Here is a 6,150-nt window from a genome sequence, read left to right as displayed (position 1 = left end):
TCTTAAGAATTGAATAGAATACATAAGTTTTATGTTGAGATTTCTCAACCCAATTTTTCTATCAGCGACTACTGGCAGCTGCTTTCCTTGCGTGTACACCCTTTAAACTGTTGGCGTATGTCAGTGTAGGTATGCAAAAGATGCATGTTCCAGGAAGCAGGGTAAAGAAAATTATTTGTTTTCTGAAGAAATATGTAATTTGTCAAATGTAATTCAACTTTAGCAAAAGGAAAGATGATGCTTTAATCCTAGCTAGTTTTGAGAATTGACGTGTTTGATGAAACCAGTAGCTCGACTTGCTTGTCGTTGGTGTATAGCTATAGCCGGCTTCACATCACATTCATGAAGACATGAAATCTTCTTCAAAAAGCATGCTTGGTCCAAGGACTTTTGCGACTGTTAGTTGACTATTTCAACTTCATTTTATATGTTTCGGCGACTGATATCATATTTATACGACCAAGAACATAGCAACTGCCTCAAAGCTCAAACGAAGAGAACTCGATATTGACTCTGAACTAGGAAATCTGTCATGATTTCATCGATACGTATCGACGCGTGGTCTATCAATGGAGCACTTCGACTACGAAAGAATTTCTTCCTTGTTCTTCTCTGTGCTCTTCTTTTCTAGGCGCTTAAGAGGATTTAGTGACCCAGGGAGCAGCAAGGGCTGCCAAGGAGTCGTTGGCCATTGCTTACATGAATGTCAACGATAAACATTTTGTAAAAGTCTAGAAAACAGAAAGAAATTATGAACATGGTAAGACATCCAACTCTGTTCCTAAAATTAGATTTGAGAGGAGATATTTTTTTTTATTAAAATAATAAAATCCATTAGATGCAGATTTGTCCCAATTTTCAATTTAATAATTGATTAAAAAATAATATTCAAACTAATTTATTAATTTTGCATATTTAAAGAAATATTTTGGGAAAATTAGGAATTAATGTTAATAATAATTTGTATTACCCTTGCATATATCGAGTTATGTTGGTGCAGTGGGTAAAAGTTTAGAGTCTGAGCCGACCAAGGTTCGAGGCTCACTGCCCCGCTAATTGCAGTGACAATGAATATTGTGATGTCGGTTTCTATCACAGCCGTCTGATCTTCAGATGATATTAATAATCTGAGCAATTGTTTTTTATATATTTATTGTAATCATCGACCAATAATAAAAAGTTATAAACACGTATAATCCTATTTTCATAAAATATTTATTTAAAATTAAAATATTATTTTTTATTTTTTTAATGATCATTAACCAAATGCAATTCACTAAAACAAATACCGCATTCGAAGAGTTATGCGCTGGAATTGATGAACTCTGACGAAATGCAGTCGTCTTGGTGTTTCTGGACTTGCTGTACATAACCAAAACTAGTATTTTCTTCACGTATGTACGTGAGTGTTTAATCTTGTCAGAGGTTAGGGATTAAGTTATAAAAATTATATAGAATTTAAATTTATTTTACAATTGAGCTGACTTAAGTAGTTGATCTCAAACTACCAATAATAATTGATTTTTATCCAAATATCAACCTCAAAATGATTGAATGAGCAGAACATCCTAGTATGAACAGATCTATTAAAGGATTGTGCTGGGCTGTACCCAGCCCCCTTTTTATTGTTAAATATATATATTAGAGTTAGTTTGAAGCAAGGCCGATTGCTGTGATAAAAAATAGAAATAAGATGGAGTACCAAGTAAAAAAACAAAAAAAGACCGATGCCAATTTTTTTTTAAATTCAAAATCTTTTAATCAAGAGATCAGTTATTGAAATCACATATATTTATCCTATCTTCATATATTTGACAAGATCTCATCCAATACTTTTATTTTTAATTTAATTATATATTTAATTAACTTTATATTTTATTTTAATTATAAATATGGGCCATTAACTTGCCACCTTTTATATATGTTATTTCCTCAGCTATTATCCAACTCCGTCATGGATGGTACGCTATCTGACTTTGAGATCACATTTGATTTTCCTTTGACTTTAACCCCTGACTAGTCTTGCTCCTCCATCCGTCATTCCTTGGCGATATTACTTCTAACGTTTGCCTTACTTACTCATCCCCATGTCTTTGTCCTGTTATCGCTCGTGGTTATGACTACTCTCTTCATGGCCAAGCCCTCGCCCTCGGAGGCATAGTCATCACATGGCTATCCTCAGTCATAGTTGCCAGGATCGGATCGACGTGTCCTCTACATTAGCGTACCCTTATAGTCAGTGGCGTACCCAGAATTTTCAATTAGAAGGGGCGATTTTCACCATCTAAAAGTCTAAATTTTAAATTTAAGGAGATGAAATGAACTTAAATTTGAAAATTTCGACCATAACCCTTGGGTCTAGTTGAAACAAGGATCTAGTGATCTCCAAAGCTTATTTATGATTCAAAGTTGAAAGATCATTTATAATCTCGCTTTCTTATAATAATCATCCTAATTAACAACCTAATAAAATAAAATTTATACTTTACCACTCTCCTTCAATTAATGAAATATTAAAAGAAGAACGAAATAATTTACTCCTCTTGGAATATCATTGTTTTTGAGAAAAATAGAGAAGAGAAAATAGGGAGGAATAAGCAATAGAGGAGAACTATACCTTATTTATTAACAACGTTAACTAGTTTCGGTGAGTTTGGCAACGACAGAAAGAGAGCAAGCTAAGGTAAGATAAAATATGACTATTCTTACGGTGTCAATAAAATCCTAAAAAACACGAGAAGAAGAAGAAGATACGATGGATGCTCTTGTTGCTGAAAGAGGGTGGCAGTTGATGCTACATTTTTTGCTTATCGGAGAAGAGAAAGGAGAAAAAAAGATAACTCTTGTGCATGAGAAGAGGAGAGGAAAAAGTGGTAAGTTTGCTACTATTGGAGAAGAAGCAAATGAGAAAGAAGAGGAAGAGAAAAATAAAAGAGAGAGATGGACGAAAGGGTGACATAAGGTACAATGGATCGGGGTTGCAATATGCTTATAGAGAAAAGGGTGAGAAAAAAATGAGATAAAAAGTTTACTCAAAAAATATCCTAATTTGTTTTAAATCGATCAAACTCATTTAAATCTTAAACTTGGTTTGGCTTTAACTTAACCAAATCAACTCCAAATCAATTCTTTTTTAAACTAACATAATCCTTATCTCGCACCTACTTGTTAGAGTTAGTTCAAATCTGATTCAATTTTAATTTAGCACTCTCACTTCGTGTCCTACAATTTAGTTAATCCATTTATTATTATATATTTTATTTTTAAAATTCAATACTTAATATTTCAAGTTGTGATATTTTCTAATAAAAGCGGTATAGATGGATAACTTAGGTCGTGGTCTTTTCAAATATGTGATCAATTTCAATTTCTAAAAATGAATGGTGATGGTGATGAATCAGCCCATCAAAGTGATGATGAAGAATTTCAAATATATAATATTAATATTTAAACAAAATGTGAGAGGGGGCGGTCGTACCCCCTCTCATCCATGTGGTTATGCCCCTGCTTATAGTCATTCCAATGTAGGAGGCAAGCAACTATAAATTGAAGTGTTGCACGAGATGCTCGAGCATGGTCTCACGCCAAGCTCATGGATTGACTACTTCTATCTCACCATCGACGGTGTGCTCTAGCGTTGGCAACCAGGTCTTCTACCACAGTCCCTAAATTTTCAACATCTACAAATTAGATATCATTCTGATAAATTAAAAAAAATTATTCAATAAAATTTAAAATTTGATGAAAATATAGGTGAAAATGAGTGGATCTCTTCTATGGTGGATTAGACCAACTCAAGATCCCAGCCCAGTCCATTTTTAATTTCTGGATCCATCCTTACATCGAGGCATTTGTTTTTTATAATCTGAGCAGAGTGTCTATCACAGCCGTCTGATCTTCAGAGATTAATAATCTGAGCAATTGTTTTTTATATATTTATTATAATCATCGACCAATAATAAAAAGTTATAAACACGTATAATCCTATTTTCATAAAATATTTATTTAAAATTGAAATAACATTTTTTATTTTTTTAAATATTCATTAACCAAATGCAATTTACTAAAAAATGCCGCATTCGGAGAGTCATGCGTCGGAATTGATGAACTCTGACGAAATGCAATCGTTTGGGTGTTTTTGAACTTGCTGTAAAACTCGTCCTTTCTGCGCGTATGTACGTGGGTGTTGGAATACAAATAATATGTAAATAATATGTTGTCAGATATTTTTAGGATATTTAATTAAATTTAAAAATTACACAATTTAAGTTTAATTTACCCTTGAACTGACTTGGGCAGATGATCTCATGCTATCAACAATTATCCAAATGTCAATTTCAGAGTGATTGAGTGAGTAGAGCGTCCGAGAAAGATAGGCCGAGTAAGAGAGGCCGGTCGGGTCGAGCAAACAGACCGGGCTGCAGACAGGTCGGACTGTCAGAGAGGTCGGTCGGGTCGAGTAGACAGACCGGTCGACAGACAGATCGGTCGAAGCAGACAGATCGGGGCTGTCAGAGAGGTCGGCTGGGTCGAACAGATAGGTCGAGTGAAACAGACAGGTCCGGTTGTTAGAGAGGTCGGCCGAGTCAAGCAAACAGGCCGATCGGGCGAGCTGACAGGCCAGGCGAAGATCTCGAGCGGACAGAGAAGTCTGTCGGTCTGACAAAGAGATCGACTGAGCGAGCTGACTGAGACCTGCGAGTTGCAGTCTCCTTGAAACAGATTCGTCCACCTCCGACTATGATTCGAGACTTATAATGGTCGTCTGTTTCCCAGGATACAACTGTCGACCGTGAATCCGACCAAGCACTGGTGGTCACGGCGAGCTGAGTGGTACCTGAATACTACCATGGGCACTCCACCAAGCAGGAGATGCACGACAGAGGAGGAAGAAAAATGGAAAGTCTTTGCTTTGCTTGTTGTGTGTTCTCTGCCTATGATCGAAGCCTCATTATATAGGAGCTCGGATCAATGGTCAGAGTTGATGATTTTAATGGTCATTATTAGCCGAGTTTAAGGGTTAATGATCTTATTGGTCATTATTAGCCGAGTTTTATTTTGCATTAATTTTGAATTTAATGCATCCGTTTCACAGCAACAAAAGATCTACGTGGTAAAAGATTGACTATTCCACTTGGACAAAATTTGCCCAGATTGGTCCAACATTCGTTCGTGCAAATCGCGCTCGCATATGAGTCAATTTGGTTCAATGCAATCCGAACCTTAGATTTGTACCCCCTATGTACTCCTGCATGAGAGAGAGTCTTTCCCTATGTATTTGTTTATATTCTCAATGTATGTAAATCAATATAAACTAATAAAAATACTTTGAAATTTTTATTGTGGAACTTAAGTCCTATTTATAATGAAATTTCTTTTTTCTTCCATTTTTTCTCTATTTACTTATTCAATAGTGGAGTCAATCTATTATCGTAGAACTTGCTCTAAGAAGAAGTAGAAGTAGAAGTAGAAGGAGAAGAAGCTACTACGGCAGATGCTTTCCATGCATATACACCCTTTTTACTGTTGGCGTATGTCAGTGTAGGTCTGCAAAAGATGCATGTTCCAGGAAGCAGGGTAAAGAAAATTATCTGTTTTATGAAGAAATATGTAATTTGTCAAATGTAATTCAACTTTAGCAAAAGGAAAAATGATGCTTTAATCTAGCTAGTTTTGAGAATTGACGTGTTTGATGAAACCAGTAGCTCGACTTGCTTGTCGTCGGTGTATAGCTATAGCCGGTTTCACATCACATTCATGAAGACTTGAAATCTTCTTCGAAAAGCATGCTTGGTCCGAGGACTTTTGCGACTGTTAGTTGGTTATTTCAACTTCATTTTATATGTTTCGGCGACAGATATCATATTTATACGGCCAAGAACATAGCAACTGTCTCAAAGCTCGGACAAAGAGAGCTCAATATTGACTCTGAACCAGGAAATCTGTCATGATTTCATCTATACGTATCGACGCGTTGTCTATCAATGGAGCACTTCCACTACGAAAGAATTTCTTCCTTGTTCTTCTTTGTGCTCTTCTTTTCTAGGCGCTTAAGAGGATTTAGTGAGAGGGAGTAGCAAGGGCTGCCAAGGAGTCGTTGGCCATTGCCAATATGAATGCCAAGGATAAATACTTTGTGAAAGTCTAGAA

Source organism: Zingiber officinale, chromosome 1A, assembly GCF_018446385.1.
Source record: "Zingiber officinale cultivar Zhangliang chromosome 1A, Zo_v1.1, whole genome shotgun sequence".
Classification (NCBI taxonomy): Eukaryota; Viridiplantae; Streptophyta; class Magnoliopsida; order Zingiberales; family Zingiberaceae; genus Zingiber; species Zingiber officinale.
The sequence above is the reverse complement of the archived record's forward strand: the minus strand, read 5'-3'. Positions refer to the sequence as shown.